This window comes from Sinocyclocheilus grahami, unplaced genomic scaffold, assembly GCF_001515645.1.
Source record: "Sinocyclocheilus grahami isolate Dianchi unplaced genomic scaffold, SAMN03320097.WGS_v1.1 scaffold37.1, whole genome shotgun sequence".
NCBI lineage: Eukaryota > Metazoa > Chordata > Actinopteri > Cypriniformes > Cyprinidae > Sinocyclocheilus > Sinocyclocheilus grahami.
In genome coordinates this window covers 290,987-316,799 of record NW_015505216.1, presented here as the reverse complement: position 1 = coordinate 316,799, position 25,813 = coordinate 290,987, and the positions used below count along the sequence as shown (strand labels likewise).

At 35.6% G+C, this 25,813-nt stretch overlaps 1 pseudogene; it reads left to right on the top strand.

Moving 5' to 3' along the window:
- Positions 1–25,813, top strand: part of LOC107581745 (glutamate receptor ionotropic, kainate 2-like) — a 250,680-nt pseudogene that overhangs the window by 134,159 nt on the left and 90,708 nt on the right.

Sequence of the window (25,813 nt, the reverse complement as noted above, 5' to 3'; positions counted from 1 at the left end):
TCTATCTATCTATCTATCTATCTATCTATCTATCTATCTATCTATCTATCTATCTATCTATCTATCTATCTGTCTATCTGTCTGTCTGTCTGTCTGTCTGTCTGTCTGTCTATCTATCATTCTATCGTTCTTCCTATCGTCTGTCCGTCCGTCCATCCATCCAGTTCTTTGAATCAAACGTTAAGAAATTATAAGAATTTATACTGAAGTTGATTAGTCCAACTGGGGGTGTTTATGGCTGTCAAGCATCCATTAATATGGCATTTAACTGACATGTGGTCACAGATGTTTTTGTAGCTATTTTACAACTGCTTTAAATGCAGCTCATCCAGTCAGATTTCCGAGCCAGAACTATCCATTTTCCCGTTTATTTTCCCGGTCTTTTGTTTAGCTCTCTTAGTAATTCAATCGTCAATTCTCAGCTCTCACTCACAGCCCACTCTGTACAGGAGCTTCTCGTTTCTGTACGATACACTCATGCTTGGTTCCCATTATTCCGACACTCCATCACTCATGTGCAGCAGTCATCTTCAGGGGTCATTTCCCTACATCGTTTCCAGTCAAGAGATGAGATACACAGAAAGCATATTGTCATTACAAGCAAAAAGCCGACCGTAATAATGATACATTTTACAGTCAATTTCCCTCCCCATCGAGCCTGTTCTCATGACAACATTTTAAGATCTTAATGGCGAGGTGCGGCCCATCTCTCCCATATATTCATGCTCGTAATGCCCTCGGTGCGGTTCTACGTTTGAAAAACTCCAAATAACTCTGGATCGAAGACAGACTGTAATGCTTGCAGAGGCTGGGTGGAGTCGGAATGGCTGCGGAGGCAGGAGAGCCGAGGGAGAAATTACGTGGACACATTGATAGCAGTGAAAGAAACAAACATAAAGCCCCATCTGGAATATTGCCCCAGGCAGGATCACAAAAACAAACAACAGCCTGGAGGCAGGCCTCTCTGATTCCATGTGCACAAGCACTCACCCGTCCATATTGTTTCAGATTATTTTTCAACTTTAGACGCATGCTTTCAGGTTATCTAACTCAATAGCATGAAAAAATACAATTAAAGCCATTAAACAGAAGAACTGTACAGAACTGTATTGTTGGATTGGCTATTGAACGAGAATAAAATGTTGTGAAGGACTTGGATGGATTGGATGGATTTTTTTCTATGCCAGTACAATTTATAAATAGGTTTAAATAATAGTTTTGATTTCATACCGACTTTAAGGGTTTAGTTTGTGGCCTGGATGATAATCAGGGTTGGTGAGAAACTAACTAGAAGCAGTAATGCTACTAACTTTTTTATTCAGTTTTTTTTATTTTTTTACTTAGCTTAAAATCTCAGTACAATTAATCAAAACCATATTAATTTAAAAGTTCCAGTTCAACATTGTTTTCTAGTGTCCTTTATTGGCATTCGTTGTATATTGAGTAATACAAACAGTGTTGTTACATTTTATATATTTATATTAAAAGCATTTATTTTGCTTCAGTATACACTGTAAAACATAGTAACCTGCAATTGGTACCTTAAAGAACCTTTTTTTTTTTATCTTCGTTAACTTTTTTTTCAGTGTAGCAAATTTTGCTTCTACTTTAGTTTAGGGACCAGTTCTCACTATTAACCAATTGCTTATTATCATGCATATTACTATCATATTTGGCACATATTAATGCTTTATTCTGCATGACCATATTCTAGATCCCTTAATCCAACCCCATACCTAAATTTAAAAACGACCTTACTATTAATAAGATAATAGGAGTTTATTGAGGCAAAAGTCATTATTAATAGTTAGTTAAGTTTTTATTAGTAGCTTGTTTTGTAGCTAACCCCTGTTATTTCACTACTTTGAAACTACAGCTTTTCAAAACACAAGCTACTCATAAAGTAGGTTTCTCAACACTGACCATAATGCCATTACTCCAAATGTCCCAAGCAAATAAATTTTATGCAAGTTTCCAGCCCCAGATTTCTCTGAAATCCCATAATCCATTGAGGCCCTCCATACACATCTGGATGATTGACAGGTGGGTGAGACTTGTTTAGTTAGGGGCAGGAGCTGCATAACACACTCGATAGCAGCCCACCCCTCCTCAAGCAATTTTATGATTCATTTAGCTCAATGATGGCTGTTTATTACAGTTTATTTATCAATAATGGAGTCTCTATAATTTGGTCTTGTGGCTCAGAGCAGAGTGGATTCAAGAGATTTTTCGAATAGATAGAGAAACTGAGGCCCGAAATAAAGTCTGCAAATACTTTTACACAAGCTGGATTTCATGCGTCCTTATGTTCTGAAATGTGTCAGAATGCATTTGGTAATATGCAAATGTGTGTTAGCATTGTCACATGGGGTGCCACAGAGGATGTAAAATCTTCCACGGTCAAGTTTTTTTCTTACTACAGTATTGTCTTGGCGGAACAGCGTTTTGCAGAATCATTTCTTCTACACCTTTTTAGTAAATACAACACACACTCCTTAACCTTTGACACGCTAGCTCCCTGAATAATAGCACATCTGATCGAAAACACATTAATGCTACTCAGGTTCAAGTTCCAATTCCGTTTCCAATTGAAAATAACTGTAGAGGCAGTAATCCTTTCCACACACAGTAAGATTTACAGTTTCAATTAAGAAATCCTAATTTCGCACAGTTCATTGCACAATATTGTGTTAGGACTTCAAAACAAGTTTACATGCTGCAACATATGAAAACTGATACTTTTGAATGTTAGCATTACATATACTGTACAGCTTCACATGGTTTCTTCGGTAGCTCACGCGATACTGCGTTGCACTTGTGAGGTGAAGAGCTCCTGTACGAATCAATGCATGGTTTGACTTAACAGCTCAAACCCAAGAAAAGGGAAGCTAAAATAGTATGGTTGCATCAGCGATTGCGTTTTTGTATCATTTTTGCATTTGTTAACACTATCGGGTAGGTTTAGGGTTGGGTTTGGTGTAGGGGGTCTGTTATTTTCCAACAAGATAGAGCATTAACTTTTGGCGACACTCACCAGAAATTTGAATTCTGAACCATCGCAATACGTACCTGAAACAACTCAGCAATATGTACCTGTACCAACATAATAAAAAACGTGTCACGGTCACATATTGAATGGGCATTTTAGCACCACTCACTGGACATTTCTCTTTGAAACTGTAGCGAAACGTACAGTAAGGAACGTAATATCAGTGCTGCAGAAATGTCACCTCAAGCATGTATTTCTAATGAGCATGCACTCTTAAAAATAAAGGTGCTTCAAAAGGTTCTTCAAGCGATGCCATAGAAGAACCATTTTTGGTTCCACAAAGAAACATTCAGTCAAAGGTTCTTTAAAGAACCATCTCTTTCTTACCTTTTTATAATCTGAAGAACCTTCTTTCGCCACAAATAACCTTTTGTGAAACAGAAAGGTTCTTCAGATGTTAAAGGTTCTTTATGGAACCATTTAGACAAAAAGGTTCTTCTATGGCATCGTGAAGCACCTTTATTTTTAAGAGTGTGGGTTGCATTAAAGCCAACGTGGTTTGCTGTTTACAACTCTTTTTATTTCTGTAATACAGTACATTTTTGTGTATTTCGGAATGAAACTGGATATTTACTGAGAAAAAGTAAGGCTTTAATATTTGATTGGCTCATTGAAATGAGAATGTCAGTCATTGCATACTAACATGGAGACAGATCTAAATATGCAAAAGCAAGTCTCGAATAGCTGTTATAGTGACTATATAAAATTAACAAAAAATTACATCAGCAGAAAATGAAAAGCATTTCAGAATAGAGTAAGTTGTAATGTTTTGATGAAACAATTTTTCCTGTGAACTAATGCGCACCAATGAATTGTTCACCATAAGACCATGAAGGTGTATTAGGAAAGTAAATGGTCTGCGTACTTGTGCAGAGTATGTTTCTGAAGTATTTCAGACAAAATTGGAGAAATCTGCTCTGGTCAAGCCCAGGCAATTTACATGTATTAAGAACATATTTTTGCCAATGACTGATTACTACTTGGGCAAGAGTGACTGCTGGACTGCGATGAAGAATAGCTAGATCTGATTGGGCGTGCTTATGCACTATTAAATCAACACTCAGGAATAGGTTAGCATATCTTTCCAGGTATTACATCAGACAATGGAATGGAGTTAGTTGAGATGGAGAGAATAAGCAAGCTTGTGTGTGGGGGGTTGTTTGGGGAATATGTCAGGATGGTTTACTTGACAAGAACTTAAAGAGTCTGCAATTTGGCCCCAATACAACAATAGCCAACCGTGAGGGGAAAGGGCTTCAGGGGCCAACATCACATCATTGTTTCACATACACAAACACACAAAAAGCCTGGAAGACATGATAACCCTGCTGACACGTCATCATGTGCTGTCTTAACGTGACTCTACTCAACTTAGTAATGAATTTAATTCAGGGCATAAGTGACGCATCCCATGGAGCCTGAAGTTAGTTTATTTGATTGATTGATTTATTACTCTGTTTTACTTGATCTATTTGCTTTGTGTGTTTTAGTTTGATTATTTGAAAAGCATTTTAAAATACTTTCAGCAAGAAATTCGACATAAAATTTAAAAAAATTTAAGATTTATATATACATTTTGACTGTGGAAATTGCTTTCCAGTGATTGTTCTGTCAAAGCATATTTTTTTTTCCAACCATATATTACAAAAAAGAGATAATTTATGTAAAATGCTTCAATATAATCTATTACTTTTACAATTACAGTTAACTCTCAATCTAAACAATTAGAGCTGTAATCCAGAAAATCAAATCAAGTAGAAACATGGCTTTTATGTAATGCTCAAGATATAATGCACAGAGTCACAATACATTTTACATATTTAAATTAATTAAACTATTAAATAAATATACAACTCTTATGAACAACACATTACAAACACCTTTACAGTACCTGTGATTTCTGACAGCTTGTCTGCCTGCAAAGGCAGTAAACCCATTAATACCCATTGCACAATATCATGAAATATATCAAATGTTATAACAGATAAAATTACTATTCAACACATTATTCCCACATTTTAAATACCTTGGGCATTTTTGTCACATTCAGTGGCATTTTTGATCAGCGCCCTGGTTAATTTGGACCCTGATTAATGCTGAGAATTACAAACACACCAAGGTTATTATCAGAAAAAGTTTAGTTTCCAATGCTGGAAGGTCTGATTTAATTAATCTCCAAAGCTGTCAGCATATTCTTTCAGAAAACAACTCAAAACTTCAAGGGCACACTGTAAAATGTATAGACCAGATTTTGCATGTGATATTTCAATGACGAGTGAACTTATCAATGACAACACCATAACAAAATGCAGCAAAGTGCTTACTTCAAATAATGGTTGAGCCGAACACAGAACTGATGTAAGAAATTACAATCAAGCATAGTTGATTGAGTATATTTGAATATACTTTAAATATTTCATGCCATGAACTCAAACATTTTCAAATCAGTAGTCATTGTTCTCTGTGAAAGCTAAAACTTGAATGGATCCAGTTCATTCTGCTGAATCATAAACTCCAAGAGTGATGCTTCTTACTGTATAGTTTACTGCTAAATGCAATGGCATTTTACTGCTGTCACATTTCACTGACAGCAGGATCTACAGTGTGCTCTGGCTCTGACCAATAAAACGTTTTGCTATGGAGAAATCTTAATGGATTATGGGATTTCTGAGAACTTTTAATGGGTAATGTTAGTGTTATTTTAAGAACGATGCAGTGGGTACACTTTTTTAAGAAGTGTAGTTTGTGTCGTCATATGCAGATGGAACGATTTGGGGTGTTATGTTATATACGATGAGGCTGTTTAGCTTGAGCACAGTGACTGACAACGCCATTGATGCAGTATGTGCAGGACCCCCCATTTGAGAAGACCTTTCATTGTGTAGCACTCATTCTGTAGGAGAGGGGGATCAATGCATTTATCTAGCGCAAACATTAGTGTAAAGAAAATGGAAGGGAATTTCCAACAAAGGGAGCATTTACACTACACCATTATTAACCAAAAACTGAAAACTTTGTATGCATTTTGGCTGTTCATTTACATGACAACAGTGTTGTGGGGCCGTTTGTTTTGGGGGTGTTTTGAAAATGCAAACTTTTTCAAACGGGTTTCAAGGTGCTGGTTTTTGAAAATGGCACCGTTATCATCAGTGTTGGGGGTAATGCATTAAAGTAACTCGAGTTACGTAATCAGATTACTTTTTTTTAAGTAACAAGTAAAGTAACACATTACTTTTTTAATTTACAAGAAAATAGCTGAGTTACTTTTTCAAAAAAAAGTAACGCCAGTTACTTTGTTTTCCCATTTATTGACTGATAAGTCTCCTGTCCCCATATTGGGAGAAATCGGGAGTGCAGAGGAGTTGTGTGCGCTGCGTGAACATGATGTTACTGTAGTTCTAGACTAAATGTGAATGTGCAGTAATTCATCCCACTCACAAAAAAACTGATTTAGTATTCATCAAAATGAATTAAAACAGTGAAATGCAAACTCAGAATATGACGCAAACCTGCAATAATTAAATATGTTAAATAACACGAATGTATCTAATCCCATTTTACTAAGCAATGTCTTTGCTGCTGACCTTTGATGATCCAGTTCAACCGTACTAATAAGCAAAAAATGACTTTAGATAAACTAACAATTGTGTTTTTTATTGCTGAAGAGTGTTTCTTCTCCTGCGTTCTACTGTACAGATGTGAATTTACTTTTCCTTCAGCCTGAGGTTTATTCATTACACATTTTGGTGTGAAAGGGCTTTTACATTTGCTATAAATAGAACTTCTTATATTAAAAACAATCAAGCCCTGCTCATATTTAAAAAGTAACGCAAAAGTAATGTAATGCATTACTTTCCATAAAAAGTAACTAAGTAACATCCTTTTTTAGGGAGTAACGCAATATTGTAATGCATTACTTTTAAAAGTAACTTTCCCCAACACTGGTTATCATTTCCTTGTCAACAACAAAAAGACAAAATTTGCAAAATCGGCAGCTACTGGCCTGGCACACATAATACAGCATTTTAAGTCGTTTTTGTGGATCCATGTGAACGTGATCATTTTGACAATGTTGTCATCTGTACGTGAAAAAAACACACAGGAAAAATTGTTTTTGTGTAAACGTTGTTGTGTAAACATATACACATATTAGAGGAAATACATTTTCTCAAGACCCCATTAAATGAAAATGAATTGCCGTTTATGTTGGGTAGCTTTAGAGCTATTTGACTATAAAGAAGAATGATTAAGACAACTATATATATATATATATATAAATAGATTAACGCCCTGCTTAAGAACAGTTGCTGGAATATATGACCAGAGGGTCACGTTTTTATCCAGAGCCCCGATCAGTGATGTATGGAAATGTCCCTGCCAGTCCTCCACATTTTAACAATTCATAAAAGTGTTGAAAGCAATCTGAGCCGAGAAGATTAAATCTTTCAGCACAAGGCAGGGGAAGACGTGCGAACGAGGTGCAAAAAGAAAATACATTTGAGGTAATGCTCACATCGGCTTACACAGGGGAAAAGCAGCTCTTAAAGTGTTTAGCTTTGATTTCATTCAGGAGTGACATAATTGATTTTAATGAGATGTTTATAGAGTGAAGTGGTTGTATTGCTCAATCATTTGCCTGTCTGCCTGTCGGGCTCAGCTACAGAGATGTACTGCATTCTCTAACAATTCTCTGCCTCAGTCTTTCTCTTTCTTGGTGTTTTTTTTCCCTCTCTGTGTTCCTAAATGTTAGTAAAATGCAACATAATGTATGGTTTAAGAATGGTAGTGTAATGTATGCAACTTGTCAACAACAAAAAGACAAAATTTGCAAAATCGGCAGCTACTGGCCTGGCACACATAATACAGCATTTTAAGTCGTTTTTGTGGATCCATGTGAACGTGATCATTTTGACAATGTTGTCATCTGTACGTGAAAAAAACACACAGGAAAAATTGTTTTTGTGTAAACGTTGTTGTGTAAACATATACACATATTAGAGGAAATACATTTTCTCAAGACCCCATTAAATGAAAATGAATTGCCGTTTATGTTGGGTAGCTTTAGAGCTATTTACACTAACATTCAAAAGTTTGAGGTCAGTGCAATATTTTTGCAACACACTTTATGTTAAGGTCCATTTCTCACTGTTAACTAATTATGAACTACGACTTTTGCCTCGGTAAACTCCATATTTGCTGCTTATTAATAGTTAGTAAGGTAGTTAGTAAGGGATCTAAAACATGCTCATGCAGAACATTAATATGTGCTCTATAAGTACTAGTAAACAGCCAATATGCTAGTAATATGTATGCTAGTTAATAGTGAGAATTAGTCCTTAAAATAAAGTGTTACCTATTTTTGTGAAATAAATTAATACTTTTGGTCAGCAAGGATGCGTTAAATGTAGCCAAACTGACTGTAGACATTTTAAAAGTCTTTAAAAGTTAATGTAAAACTTAAAACAGCAAAAAGTAAATGTTGTTATTTTCTCTCTGTGTTCCTAAATGTTAGTAAAATGCAACATAATGTATGGTTTAAGAATGGTAGTGTAATGTATGCAACTCTAATCAGACAAAAAATTGCTTTTTAAATATTACTTTTTTTTTTGTTCAAGTTTATGTAGAATGCTCTTTTCTCCATTCTCCATATATGTGGAATATTTATTGCATCAATTCTGGAAAAATTCCATCTAATTGGCACTGAAAATATTTGGTGTAGAATTTTCTTTGAAACAATTTTCACTCAGAAATTGATCGAGGTAGAAAGGCTGAAATTGTATTTTCTTATAAAATGTACTCCAGTAATCTTTGTTTTATTTGCAATTTCATTTCATTTAAATGGTTAAACATATCTGCAGGCTAGAGCTTCACAATAAATACATAAATGAAATAGAAAATACAAATAAAATAATAATAATTAAAAAAAAAACTAATCAACGTGAGAATTAGTCCTTAAAATAAAGTGTTACCTATTTTTGTGAAATAAATTAATACTTTTGGTCAGCAAGGATGCGTTAAATGTAGCCAAACTGACTGTAGACATTTTAAAAGTCTTTAAAAGTTAATGTAAAACTTAAAACAGCAAAAAGTAAATGTTGTTATTTTAAACTTTCCATGAATCAAAGCATTCTGCAGGGAAAGAAAAAAAAAGGATGATTTCATAATCATTTCAAAAATGATTTCAGAAGGATCATGTGACACTGAAGACTGGAGAAATGATTCAGCTTTGCATCAGAGGAATAAATTGCATTTTAAAATATATTCAAAAAAGAAAACAGCTATTTTAAATTGTATTAAAATATTTCACAATATTACTGGTTTTACTATATATTTTATTAAATAAATCCAGGCTTGGTGAGCATAAGAGAGGTTCATTCAAAACCTTTCACCAGAGGAATAAATTGCATTTTAAAATATATTCAAAAAAGAAAACAGTTATTTTAAATTGTATTAAAATATTTCACAATATTACTGGTTTTACTATATATTTTATTAAATAAATCCAGGCTTGGTGAGCATAAGAGAGGTTCATTCAAAACCTTTCACCAAAAAAAAAAACTTGCCAACCCCTAACTTTTGGAGGGTAGTGTAGGTGTACTTCTAATTCTGACAAAATAAACCTTTGAAGTATTTACATTTCACATTTGAGTTATCCTTGTTATGCACATTTTCTAGTTGCCTTTTTTCAATTTTAGCTTTGTAAATTCTTTCAAATATAAACAGTGCCAATGACATGAGGACTTTAGAAGAGCACATATGTACACCATATAAATAACTTCCTGTCTCTGTCCCCCTAACATGATCTGTAGGGATGTGTTCATGGCTCTCACAGCTCATGTTTATCTCATATCTTGATGAAATGCACCAGGTTAATCCCAGGTGCTGCATGTCATATTTCTGCCAAGCGTAGACGGGTCACCTGAGAAGTGCTTCATGTGTCAATACTAAGTGTTTTGACATAATAGCATGATCTCTCAAAGCATTCAGCATGACATAACTATGTTAGCTTCATGAACAGCTTTGAGAGATCAATATGCCTCACATATTGTTCATTCAGTGTTCAAAGTCATGTTCTAAAAATGGTATATTATTCACCTTTTTACCATAAGAGACATTCAAAACCTTTCAAAAACATTTAAAAAAAAATCTTACCAGTCTTATAGTGTACGTTTGTGTGCTTCTGATATCTGACAAAATAAACCTTTGAAATATTCACATTTCAAATTTCAAAAGTTATTTCTGTTATGCAACATCATTTGAACTCCTTGAACCTTTAGCAAGAAATGCCTACTATTTTCTTTCACTTTCTTTTGGAATTTATCTATATATATTCATAAATGCATGTCGTGATCAGCTTGTTCCAAAACCGACAAGAACATATGATACTTGTTCATGTTCATACATGTCAATACTTTTCTGAAATCTAAATTATGCAAAGTTTTGCATAAATTATATAGATAAAAGCTTTTTTATGGTTAAACTGTCAAATTGGCATATTGAGTAAAATAGAAACGAAAGTATTAGTATTATATAGCTTCACAATAAATACATAAATGAAATAGAAAATACAAATAAAATAATAATAATTAAAAAAAAAAACTAATCAACTAATCAATTAATCAGATTTATCTGGAAATACAATTCAGTTCTCATCTTACATGAAAGTTCAAATTGCTGTCTACATAATGTGTGCCATACATTGTGAACAAAACTATAATTGATTCAATATTATGTGAAGTTAGAAATCTAACAGTGTAATGTACAGTAAGTGATGTTCAAGCAAAAACCTCTCAACCACAATGAAAAGCACAAATGGTCTCCACCATACTTTCTTATATATATATATATATATATATATATATATAGTATATATTACCACTACAACATAGTCAAAGGTTCTCCTTACACAGAGTAATTGGAAATTCATTGTCAAGACTTTTCATCATTGATTTATGGTTTAGTTCCAGCCTAAATACAGATATCTTACTCTACAGTCATTAAGATGGAAGCCATCATGTTTTACAAGTTTCTCATCTTTAGTGTACATTTATGGGCTGGCTGCTGAGCTTTGGTATAGAGTAAGCCAGACCGACAGATCCATAAAGCTTTGATGGAAATCTGAAGAAAACAAAGCATGCCTCCCAGGAGAGATCGCAAGCACCCAGGGCTTTGATTTTTCTCCCCTGCTTCATCACACAAAGCTGCGCTAATACACACAAACACACACACACACAGGCGGGTAATAGGAGTGTTCATTCAGTATTCAGGTGGAGGCCCTGTCTTCTGTTTGTCTGATGTTATTACTTATTTATTATTCACAATGCATAAGCCAGTCTCATTGACGTACGGTGCCTCGCTGGTGGGCCTGGTGACTAAGGATAATGTGTATTCTCCTCAGATAGGCAGCAGGGCCCCAGCTTCGGCTGTCCCCTTTTAATGGCCCAGCCAGATGCCAAAAAGAGGGGGATGGGGGCGATCGGACATGTGAATTCATGGCACGTCCGTTCCTGACAACGCCTCATCCCGTGTCTCATCTCCCTCCAAGACCAGTGGTTGCCACTTTGTGCTCCCTTCGCATCCTGATTGATTGACAGGCGTGGAATGGTGGGACAAGTGATTATGAAGCCGATCTGTGTGTTAGTGTAGGACGAGGTAGGAGGGTGATTGACAGTTTTGTGGTGGTGTGAAACAGCCAATAGTCAAACTTTACATACACACACACACACACACACACACACAGAGGTTTGTTTTTGTGAAAAGTGGGGACATCCCATAGGCGTAATGGTTTTTATACTGTACAGACCGTATATTCTATTGCCCTACACCAACCCTACCCCTAAACCTACCCCTCACAGGAAACTTTGTGCTATTTCAGATTTTCAATACACTCCATTCTGTGTGATTTATAAGCGTTTTGAAAAGTGGGGACATGGGGTAATGTCCTGAAAAGTCACCTTCTCCTTGTAATACCCATGTCATACCTTTGTCATTATACAAATTTATGTCCTCATTTGTCACAAAAACGCACACACACACACACACCACTCCACACTCTGAATAAGTGCTACACTTGTATTTGTAACACATGTATTTAAAGGGATAGTTCACCCCAAAATGAAAATTCTGTCATGTATTCACCTTTATGTCATTTCAAAACCTGTAAGACGTTCATATATATTCACTTTTATTATACACATATGAACAAATACATAAATAGTTTGCTAGTTGACTGGACACATTAATTACTGTACTCATTTTTACCTCATGCACACACGAGAGGACTCCCCTGACACAGAAGCTTAAATTGCAATAAAAAAAATTAAAAAAAATTTGGTGGCAAACAATTAATTGTCACCAGTGGACAGAGTAACACAATATTATTTCAATGGTAGACCTTGTTTTACCAACCACATGTTATTTTCTTGATCAGGTTATCTTCAAATTTGAATATATATTTGAATTTAAATCATTATAATATTGCACACCATAACAACGTACCCAACATAGGTTATTGTAGATATTAAAATACTGAAAAATGAGGAGACACTTAAAATAATGTTTTAAAAAAGTCTACCACAGAACAAAATGATATGATGCTGATTGCATGGTGTTGTGATATTATTTTTTTTGGTTTGTTTAATTTAAAGAAAAAAAAAATTACTCTCTTTTTGACACACCTTATTTTTCTGAAGTATTCAGACTTTAGAAATGAATGGGTCACACTTTATTTAAGGTCCAATTCTTGCTATTAACTACGACTTTTGCCTCAATAAACTCCTAATTACTGCTTATAAATAGTTAGTAAGGTAGTTGTTAAGTTTAGGTATTGGGTAGGATTAAGGATGTAGAATATGGTCATGCAGAATATGTGCTTTGTATGTACTAATAAACAGCCAATACGCTAGTAATATGCATGCTAATAAGCAACTAGTTAATAGTGAGAATTGGTCCCTAAGCTAAAGTGTTGCTGTCACGTTTGCCTAGGGTGAGGAGCGAGGAATGATGAATGAGGAGAACGCAGGAGAATCACAATCAACAGTCCATTATGAATCCAAACAGGGGTTACACAGGGCAAGCAGGAACAAACGAGTAGCACAACGTTGGACGTTAGACACCGGACAAAGGAACCAAGGAACTGAACATTCTTTTAAATACATGACTAAACAAGGTACAGTGCCTTGCGAAAGTATTCATACCCCATTCCTTTTTTGTTCACATTTTGTTATGTTGCTGCCTTATGTTAAACTGCTTTAAATTACTTTTTTTCCACATCAATCTACACTCCATACACCATAATGGCAAAGCAAAAAACTGGTTTTTAACATCTTTGCAAATTTATTAAAAATAAAAAACTTAAATGATTCCATTGCATAAGAATTCATGCAATCTGGGACAGTTGAAATTTAGCTCAGGAGCATTCAAAGTGCTTGTAGATGTTACTACACTTCGAGTGAAGTTAACCTGTGGCAAATTCAATTGAATGGGTATGATTTGGAAAGGCACACACATCTTAATAAAAGGTCTAACAGCTGATAATGCATATCAGAGCAAAAACCAAGCCCTGAGGTCAAAAGAGAACTGCCTGTAGAGCTCAGAAACAGGTTTGTGTCAAGCCACACATCTGGGGAAGATTTCAGAAAAAGAAATCTGCTTCATTGAAGGGTCACAGAAGCATGTAGTCTCTGTTACCCTTAATGGAAGAAGTTTGAAACAACCAGGACTCTTCCTAGAGCTGGCCTCCTGGCCAAACTGAGCAATTGATGGCAAAGTGTCTTGGTTAGAGTGGTGACCAAGACCATGATGGTCACTCTAGTTGAGCTCCATCATATATGCAGATGGGAGAAATCTAGAGAAGGACAAATATCACTGCAACGCTCCACCGATCTGGCCTTTATGTCGGAGTGGCCAGACTCAATCTTCTCCTCAGTGAAGACACATGAAAACACACATGGATTTTGCATAAAAACACACAAAGGACTCTCAGACTCTGAGAAACAAGAGTCTCTGGTCTGGTCTGATGTTTGAAGGAAACCGGGCACTGCTCATCACCTGAAGAGTACCACCCCAAATGTAAAGTGTGCTGGTAGCAGCCTCATGCTGTGGGGCTGTTTTTCAGTGGCAGGGACCGAGGGACTCGTCAGAGTAGAAGATAAGCTCAATGCACCAAAATATTGAGTTTGCCTTAATGAAAACCCAGTCCAGAGCATTCAGAACCTCAGACTGGGCAGAAGGTTCACCTTTCAACAGGACAATGAACCTAAGCACACAGCAAGAGTGGCTTATAGACAACTCTGTTAATGTCCTTGAGTGTGAATGTCCCCAGCCAGAGTATGAGCTTGAACCCAATCAAATAATTGGAGAAACTTGAAAATGTGTATTTGCTCCCATCCAACCTGACAGAGCTTGAGAGGTGAAGAGGTGAGGAGTAGAATGGCAGATAATTGCCAAATGATGATGATCAAAGCTTGTCGCATTAAACAAAAAAAGTCTTGAGACTGTAAAGGTGCTTCAGCTATATATTTAGTTAAGGGTATGAATACTTATGCAATGTACTTATTTCAGTTTTTTTTATTTTTAATAAATTTACAAAGTTGTAACAATTCTGTTTTTGCTTTACCATTATGGTGTATGGAGTGTAGATTGATGTGGGGAAAAAAGTAATTTAAAGCAGTTTAGCATAAGGCAGCAACTTAACAAAATGTGAAAAAAATGAAGGGGTATGAATATTTTTGCAAGGCACTGTAATTAACGAGACACACCTGAAAACACACTGGGAGCAGGAACAGGAAGAACCAAATATGGGCACAATCAGACACTGGAGAAACTGGCCCACGGGGAGAACATGGGTAGGAAAACAAACACACTGACAGTCCATGGGCGTGACATTTGCCAATAAATGTAATTATAGATCATCTTGGCTTTGACATTATTATTTTATTTTATTTTATTTTGAACTAAAGACCCATTCACTTCAAAAACAGACACTGCAAAAACTGTAATTTAAGGGACATCAGTGCAATTTCAAGCTAACTGAAAAATAAGGATTTAAAGAAAATATTTATGAGATTATAATATACTTTCCCTTAATGGAAAGGGAAGACAATTATTAGATAATGAATTAACGCCAGTGGACATGAAATGTCTATTTTGATAGGCATTGTGTAGTAATTAGGGCAGTCAATAGATTTAATGAATTAGTAACATTTAATAACATCATATATCCATAAATCCTGTCAGAAATACATGGTGGCCCACTTTAAAAGTTAACATGACAGACTGGTTCTGTTCCAAACCCTTCCTCTCTGTCTGATGCCTACATAGCTGCTGTTTACTCTGAGACCATATCATTACTGACTCAGAATGCTGCAGGCAGAACATCAGTGTGTGATACAAATAGCACTCCATACACAAATCACACAGGCGACTCTGTTGATTCCAGCAGAATTTGATGTTAGCATGTTGTTAACAACACAATATTTTCCCCCTTCATTTTGAAAGATACATGTGACAATGCCTGAGAGTTTGGCATAAAGAAGATGGACCCTAAACGCTATTTACTTTGTAAAGCAGATGTCACATTAATACAGAAACTTATGATTTGTAATGTACTGTACAATTTGTTGTCTGTTTCTAAAGAACATTTGCCTTCTTGTAGACCAGTGGTCACCAAGTTTCAGTTATACCTAGTAAGACCTTGATCATGGTTCAGGTGTGTTTGATTAGGACTGGAGCTAAACTCAAAAAGCAGGACCCTGGCCTTCCAGGACCGAGTTTGGTGACCCCTGTTGTAGACATTTGGCACTGCAATTTTGATAACTGTAATGAGCACAAAAGCAGATAACAGGTTGAGATAGATACATGATACTATAAAGAATTAAAACAACTGATATATACTGTTATACACCATATTTCTAAAATATAATACCAAGCACTGAACGATAATGGATAAAGACGTTTTATGACATTTAATTGATTATTTTGCACACAAATCAAGAGAATGTAAACACAGGGTTTACTATAACTTGTCTAGTTTCCTGATTTTTTTTTACACACTCTCAACTTTATGGAAACTGGTAAAAAAAACGTAAGAAGCTTCCTCAAAATTCCTAATATTAATTCCAAGTCATGTTAACATTTTTCTATATTCATATATATATATATATATATATATATATATATATATATATATATATACACACACAAAAAACTTTGTATTGTATAGTGTCAACGAAATCTAAGATGAAAATGTTCATCAATGTGTTTTTTAATAATAAGGTCATTAAGCCATAACTGAGACTATATTAACATGCAATAGTGTTGACAAAAAAAGACTATAATGTAGTTTAAAAGAACAAAAACTTTATCAATTTTTATTTTTATTGTTGAAAAAAGTGGAGCCAAAACATTTCAGACTGCTGTAAAAGACTCTATTATGCGAGCGTTCATGTTTGCGGTTGCCAGATACCAAGAGTTCAAATCCCCCAATCAGAGCTTTTCTGTTAAATGGATACGTACTCTGCCGGGTCTGCCCAGCTTTTTGCTTTATGCAATCTGGGAACCATTTACACGTACTCTCTCTGCGGAGGCATCATTATCTGAAAACACCAGCATATAGTACTGTACAAGTAAGCTGGAGTTCAGCAATCTCCATTTGAGTTATTTGAGTTATAGTAACTGTATTGTTTGCGATAGTGGTTGCTGTTTGTAACGTTACTTACGCAACCTCTGTGCGGCAATAAGTCTTTTTGCCGTTGTTTTAAAAGTGAAACATTAATGCAATTTGGAATTATTGGAATTACTATTAGGAATTTCTCTGATATAATATTTGAGAGTAGGTTTTTGTTACACCAGTTTTCATAACGTAGACAGGGTGAGTGTATATCTAAAGTATTATTTAGATTCTAATTGATATCCTGTTATAAATCTGTACACTAGATGACGTCACATAAACGATGCATGAGTCAATATTCTATTAATTTGTGCTTAGTGGTGAAAGAGAAACGTCTGATGAAATGTAAAAATAAATTTCCCAAACAACAACATTCATTGCAATTAAAATTGCAATATATAATTTTTTATAATTTTAACCATTATACAGTAAGACAAAAAAATGACGGAAATGTGTAAGTTTCCACTGACTAAAACTAGACTAAAATGCTAAGATATTTAGTCGACTTAAACCTGACTAAACTAAACTAAAACAGGACCAAATAAGATAAAAACCAAAAGTTACATTTGACACAAGACTAAGATTAAGACTAAATTAAAAATAGCTGCCAAAATTAACAGTAGTATTGAAGCACTTTGGCTGTTTCAATCGCAAACAATATAGTCAGGATTCATGTTTGAATTCATTACAGTACGTCACTGAGAAGGTTTGCTCAAAGCAAATAGCACATGTAGCAATGTAATGAAGGAACACTGGCTGTATTCCACTTTCATTAGAGCTGAATATCGCAGTGGAGATTGCTCTTTTTTTTGGTGGAGCAGAGAGAGCACATGTGCATGGTTGCCAGGTTGCGAAGTTTACATAAAACACTAGGCGGAAAAAGTGTCTGATTGGAGGATTTAACTCCTGACATCTGGCAACCCCAAACTTGAAAGCTGGTGAGAGCTTGTTGCCATTGCAAGATAACTGAAATGTCAAATAAAAGGAAAAAACAATACTATATCAATGGATCAATACTATATTGTAAATGTACATTATTGACTGATGGACATATGTCTCAATATACAGTAGAGTTTTGCTTGAGAATTAGGGAATTTGTTTTCTAGAAAGTATTTTAGGTGGCTATGCATGAAAGGAAGAGAGTAGTGAAACTCAAGAGCTTGTAAATTTGATTTTAAGAACTTAACTATATCCATATTTGTAAGTTTACACTCATAGATCTGATGTGAAAATTTGCAAATAGACAACAATCAAAACATCCATGTCTTGAATTTGATGTTGCAGATAAATGTGTAAAATGTGTAAAATGACATTCACATAAACACAAAATACAGACACAAATTTTTACTTTTGCACTTCAGTTTCGAAAGTCGGCACTTACAACCTCTCAAATCTACAACTTGACTTTGCTACGTCTTTTGTGATATTAATGTTGCAGTCCTCACTTGTCCATTTCTTAATGCAGATGCAAGAGAGCAGGACCAAGTTTTTATTGGTCTATACCTGACCAATGAAATTAGCAGCACAACAGATATTTATTGTAAAAGTTCCCAAATTCAAATGTATAAGCTCACGAGTTTAGCTACTCTTTTAACACCATAGATTGGTCTTCTTGGTCTTATTGCAGTCTGTCTGTAATCTTCGGCTATGGTTTATTTTGCTGCAAACATACAAATAGGCTTGCGTGAAGTTGCAGTATTATTAGGGCAGAGCCATCTTTAGCCACAACCTTGCGGCAGACAATCAGAGACAAAAGCTGGAAAATGACAGGTTTGGCAATGATTTATTTGACAGGATAGCAATTTCTGAAGCCCCCCTCAGGCATGATTTCCATACCGGCCCAGTCTGGGAGGTGTTGTGATTGCTTCTCAATCATCCAAGGCAAACACTAATTAGATTTTATTTTGGTCTGTGGAATGAGAGGTCTCCGGTATGGAGGGCTGTCAGTTTGGGTGGCAGTCAGCTGAAGGCTACTCTGACACTTTCTCATTCTCTGTGATTGGTCGTTGAGTTGAATATACACCAATCACAGCTCATGACACTGGAGTTTAACCTGTTTTTGAGGCTTGATTAATTATCATCAGAGAGCCTCAGGTGCACTGCTGATGGCCGATTGACCTGTGAATGTGTGTGTGTGTGTCTTTTTCAGACAGATGCTGCCCTGATGTATGACGCGGTGCATGTGGTGGCCGTGGCCGTACAGCAGACTCCTCAAATCACTGTCAGTTCACTCCAATGTAACCGCCACAAGCCCTGGCGCTTTGGCAACCGCTTCATGACGCTCATCAAAGAGGTACTGCACATTACACTGTTCACTAAGAATGAATCCCACCTTGCTGATAGTGTTGTTATCGCAGGATGTCCATGGCATTCAGGGTAAATTGTTTAGGTATGTTTGTGCCGTTATGGCAATGCTAAAACAACACAAAACACAGAATTGTTGACATTTTTGCAGATTTATTATATAGGCATTTAGTTTATTTTAGTATTAGTTTTATTTTATTTATTTACTTACTTACATTTTCCAGTTTATTTTCAGTATTTTTATTATTATTTTTTAACTTAAACCTGTTTCCATTATTTGCCAAGGCAACATTTATATTTCAATTTTTTTCACCTATTTCAATTAACATATATTCTAATATTTTCACCTATTTCATAGTAGTCTGTATTAATACAATGCAGCAATACAAAAGCAATAACCCATATTGCAGAATGGGGTTAAACTTTATTTTAATGTGTCCTTGTTACAGTGTAATTACACAAATAAGTACAGAGTAATATTAATTCATTTTCAGGATTCAAATAAATCCTGAAAATGTATCAATTAAAAAAAAAATAAAATAAAAAAAGTAAGCAACAAAAACATATTCAACATTGATAATAAAAAGAAGTGTTGCTTGAGCAGCAAATCAGCATATTTTAATGATTTCTGAAGAATCATGTGACACTGAAGACTGGAATAATTATGCTGAAAATTCGAAATATGCTGAAAATGTAATAATTTAATAATATTTTTCTGTATTTTTTATCAAATAACTGAAGCCCTGGTGAGACTTTTGAATAGCAGTGTAACATGTAAAAAGGACACTTTACTTGAAGTGTCCTTGCATGTAATCATGCATAATTTACTGTTATTTTAGTAAGTACATGTAACATATAAAGGGCACTGCAAAATAAAGTGTTTCCAAAAAGTGTCCAGGTTCTGGGTGCTGTTACAGCCATACAGCAGACTACCACAATCTGACATCTTTACTGAGACTGTACATCAGAAATCCACCCCTGCGATACTGTCAGCAGAATCGACTCTATTAAATGCTGAAAAAGCATTCATTTTCACAGCGTGTCTGAATTTATGCCTGGTCATAATGTTTTCTCCATTGTTTAATGCATTACTGCTGCCATGATCAATAGAAAACATGAACAGACATTCTTTTAAATAAATAAATGTTCAGCAGGCAGTAATAATGTTAATTGCACCAGGCAAATGACTTCTATGAATAAAGTGGTTTATCTATAATAAACCTAATTTACACAGAAACAAGGCATGCCTTGTGTATTGGAATATATTGTGAAAGCGCTGCAGTTTGGCCTTGTGTGTTCGTTTGTGAGTGTGTGTTTGCTTGTTTTGTAACACTTTATTTTAGGGTCTCTTAACTAGTTGCTTATTAGCATGCATATTACTAGAATATTAGCCATTTATTAGTAGTAATTAAGCACATATTAATGTCTACATGACCTTATTCTTCATCCCTAATCCTACCCAATACCTGAAATTAACAACTACCTTACTAACTATTAATAAACAGCAAATTAGGAATTTATTGAGGGAAAATTCGTAGTTAATAATGAATAAGTGTTCCCTATTCTAAAGTGTTACTCCACACGGTGAGAGCACTGCTGCAGAAGACAGCAAATTTATCTTAATCTCTGCAAATGATTCTTCTCCGTGCTATTTTAAGGAAAACTAGGACGGCTAACCTGAACTCTCCTGTCGTTCTGCTGCCTATATTTAGTCTGACTAAAAAGCCGCCTTTATTTGCTGTGCGTGATATTTTAACCAGCAAGCCAAGACCAAAGGCAAAGCGAGGGAGATATAAATACATAAAAGCAAGGTGGTCTGCTCTCCGTAAGCCAGTGCATAAATTAACTGAAATGTCTACTTGTGATGACCCTGGCCCAGACCCCTTCACCCTCCTTAGGATCTTCTCTGTCTAGACTACAAGTAGAGCTCGGGGCTGTAGAAAGACTGGGAGAGCTGTGCTGAGGTTTTTGTGTGAACAGATAATTGAAGGACTGCACATTCTCTTAAATAAAGATGTCAGTCAAAAGTTGCAAGACAGCCCACAATTCAGCAAACATTTCAGAAACAAATCAAAGAAAAAAAAAATAAATACTGCTGTTCCAAATATTATGTATGTCGCTCAAAAATAAAATGTATGGTGTTCAGTGGAATTTTTGTTTTGTTTTGTATTTTTGTTTTGATTGTTTTTATATTTTAGAGCTGTAACAACAATACCGTGAAACCATGATATTTTTGTTTAAGGTTATCATACCATAAAAATTTCATACCGGCCCATGCCTAGTGTGTATGTATGTACTGTATGTATGTATGTATATATTTATTTGTTTAAAATCATACATTTTATGCTATTTTCATAGCTTGTTTTTATGTATCATAAAAATACGTATCTTCTTAAATGTTCCTTTAAAAATTTGACAGAAAATATGAAAAAAACAAAAACTAGAAATCCATACAAATCTATAGAAATCCATATAGATATCGATCACTGTTTGAACCAGTGTTATTTTAATATCATTGAGATACTATTACAGTTTTTATTAATATTTAGATTTTTATATTTCCTGTTTGCATTTTATTTTATTTTATTTCTTTTTGAGTGTGTGTGTGTTTAGTATTTATTTATTTATTTTATTTAAATTGTATTTCAGTTTTAGTTATTTGAGTACATCAAGTTAAACTGAATGAAAATTAGAAAATGATTGTTGCCTTGACTACACCGGTAGCTGAAATTAAATAAGCTTATGGGTTTTTATATTTGCTTTTAGCTCAGTTAAAGTATATTTTATTTCAATTAATGAACGTTTTTTTGTTTTTTTTGTTAACTATAATAACCCTGGTCTTAACAAACAGATCTGAATTCATAACCTGCAAAATGGCAGTGATGATCGTCTGTCCTGAAGATCAGATTTGAAAAACATAAAATTGTGACCCTTACATTCTGATAAATAACAGATTTTCACTGTTTGGCCAGCAAGGAAGAATTCATCGGATATTGCAGGTATAAATAATGAATATTTTTCTTACACCTCCAGGCCCACTGGGATGGTTTGACCGGACGGATAAATTTCAACAGGACCAATGGCCTGAGGACAGATTTCGATCTGGATGTGATCAGCCTGAAGGAAGAGGGGCTAGAGAAGGTGCTGAATTCCTCTGGTTTAACGTCCTTAGTTATGTACCCGCTGTCCTTCATAAGGACAAACGTGTGTACACTAGAAAATACACACACTCAGCCTGCCACTTAATAACAGACAATAACAATCCTCCCCACACACACACACACACACACACACACACAATTTCAACAGGACCAATGGCCTGAGGACAGATTTCGATCTGGATGTGATCAGCCTGAAGGAAGAGGGGCTAGAGAAGGTGCTGAATTCCTCTGGTTTAATGTCCTTAGTTATGTACCCGCTGTCCTTCATAAGGACAAACGTGTGTACACTAGAAAATACACACACTCAGCCTGCCACTTAATAACAGACAATAACAATCCTCCCCCCCCACACACACACACACACACATCAACGAGCACCGATTTGGTCACGATCCAGGGGTTTTGTCGCAGACTATGGAAATCTATCCGCAACAGCAAAATCCAGCCAAAAATCCTGTAGTGTGAGCCCGGCTTTACACACCCGATTTAACTAATCAGCTCATTGATAGAGACTTTAAGACCTGAAGTGGGTCAGAAAAGGTAAAAAGATTTGAGAGAAAATATGACGGATGCATCACGTTCAGCAGCGACAGCTCTTAAAGAAATAACAGCCAAAACAACCTAATAACCAGCTGCTGTGATGTCTATTAATCAAAGGACAAAGAAAAAAAGAGGAAAACGTTACTTTTATAGCTTTTAAGGATTCATCTATATTTAATTTATAATTTAGTGTCTGATAACTTCAATTTAAATTTCTGTATATTTCTGCTGAAGGGCACAGGTAAATATGACATTTATTATAATGGGTTTATGTGAAGAACATTTTAAGTTCACTTAAATTAGAAGTTATTTGGTAACACTTTAAGGCAAGGGTACATGAATTACCATGAATTCATGCATACATTAATGTGTGAATTATGCATTACTATCTCATGAATTATCAGGAACTAACATGAGTTCAAAGTCTTTCATGCATGACTTCATGGATGAACAGCACCTTAATTAAGACATTAAGTAAGGGGAGTACATCATCATGATTTATAATTTATTACGCATGATCATGATGTTTTCTTTGTTCACAAAAAACAAGGTCTTTACTATCCATTGTGGATAAAGCTATGCTTATGGCACATGATTCAAAAAAGCATTATCTCGTGCATGTAAGACTACTTGAATTAAAGGAATATACAAAAATCCACATTACCTCATGCATGCATACAGGCTAGGACAGTATATAAATTAATGTGAGAACTAATGTTTTTCATTAAAGATGATATGAGTTATCAAGCATGTTCATATCTTCTTCATAGTAGCCTGCAGGTAAATGGACAGACCCCAACATTGGCCAATCACATCATCTGAGCATTAGCTTCTCATGACTTCATCATGTTTGAAGTGAAGTGAAGTGACATGTTGCCAAGTATGGTGGCCCATACTCTGAATTAGTGCTCTGCATTTACCCATCCAAAGTGCACACACACACCGTGAACACACACCCGGAGCAGTGGGCAGCCATTTTTCCTGCGGCGCCCGGGGAGCAGTTGGGGGTTCGGTGCCTTGCTCAAGGGCACCTCAGTCGTGGTATTGAAGGTGGGAGAGAGCGCTGTACATTCACTCCCCCCACCTACAATCCCTGCCGGTACGAGACTCGAACCCACAACCTTTGGGTTATGAGTCCGACTCTCTAACCATTAGGCCACGACTTCCCCCCTCAACTAATAAACAGTGTGTTATTAATGATGGCATAATTGTGAAATAACATGAAAGTTCAAGCTTTTGCACACAATGTACTGTGGACACAAACGGACTTTGATAAAAACTTTCTGCTTTATTCTTAAACAGTATAACCCAGTTAAATCAACAGCAATGCCTGGGAAGAGCTGAGAAAGAATTCAGTACATATACCATGAACTTGAAGTGCCTGTATATCCGAAAACTCTTTATAAAACCATAAAGCTGGTTTGCAAAACCATAAAGGATTTACAAAAAAAAAAGAAAGTGACACAAATAGCTTGGTCTTTTTTAAGGTAAGGAGACACCTTTTAATGTAACAAGCAACTGACGTGGACTCATTAAATATTTAATGTTGAACAAAAATAAACTGATCAAATAAATGGCACAAACACGGCAGTGCATATACAAACTTGTCCTTTGTAGGGTATAGAGTGCAGAAAACTGAATTATATGTTAGTTGTAGGGGGTTTTGTGAGCAGAAGGCTAAAGCTTGAGCTATCTTAAAGAAAAACTGTATGGTTTACATTTTACCTCCTGACTACCAGCTATGGAGTTTTGTTCTCTGTAGAGGACATTATGTTTTAGCAATTTCTCTGAGGCGTTACATGTCACAGTTTTACGTCTGGATGTCCTGTACAAAGCACATTCAGGGCTTTTCAGAGATACCAAATGATTGGATGTTTCACCATGACCACTCCCTCTCTGTGGTCTTTAAAAATGGCTGACATTAATTTAGTGATCAAGTGTAACACCCTTATGGAAATATGATAATATTTTGTAATTATCATTTAAATCTGACTCATTTTAAATCTGTTTGTCTTAAATCAACATCTCAGGAAAATGTTATGGGGTTTCATTGATACGCAAATTAGATACAGTTTATAGATTGTATATAATGGACAAACTCATTTATGGCCATTTTGCATAAAGAACATTTTTATTTTTTAATTATCTTTCATAATATAGTTGAGCATCATCTTTATATAAAGTTTGGTATAAAAAAATTAAAATTGATATGTGATTTTTTTGCCTTTTCATGTCTATTAATGTCTTTTTATTTTAATTTTTTTAAAGTCCCAATGTCCTCTACAGAGGACATAGCATAACTGATGAATAAAATATCATTCTTCAAAAATCTTATTTTTCACATTTTTTCTTATGCTCTAAACCAGGGCTGTCCAAACTCGGTCCTGGAGGGCCGGTGTCCTGCAGAGTTTAGCTCCAACTTGCCTCAACACACCTGACTGGAAGTTTTCTATGCCTAGTAAGAGCTTGATTAGCTGGTTCAGGTGTGTTTAATTAAGGTTGAAACCATGTCTGCATTTGTGATCGGAGAAATGACAAAAGAACAAGCGCCACTTATGCTCTAAACCAGGGCTGTCCAAACTCGGTCCTGGAGGGCCGGTGTCCTGCAGAGTTTAGCTCCAACTTGCCTCAACACACCTGACTGGAAGTTTTCTATGCCTAGTAAGAGCTTGATTAGCTGGTTCAGGTGTGTTTAATTAAGGTTGAAACCATGTCTGCATTTGTGATCGGAGAAATGACAAAAGAACAAGCGCCACTCTACACTGCTCAAACTCGCATTTGAATCGTCAGTGGCAAATTCTTTAAATATAACAAAGTAGTCTCGCTTTCATAACAAAACACAGCGTAGCACACGGCGGGCTAGAGTGAGTGGCAGCCGGTGGCTAGAGTGAGTGGAGGCCGGCTTGAGTGGACGACCCCGGGCTGGACTCCGCTTCGTCCACGGTGAAAGCCGATCCGGCGATTCACAGCACGAAGTTGATGTATTTCCACAGCGACCAGCACGGATCAGCTCTAGGCATGACGAAGCAGATATCGTCCTCTTTTGGAAGGCCAAACAAAGTATTTTCGCTTTCACAACGAAACACACAG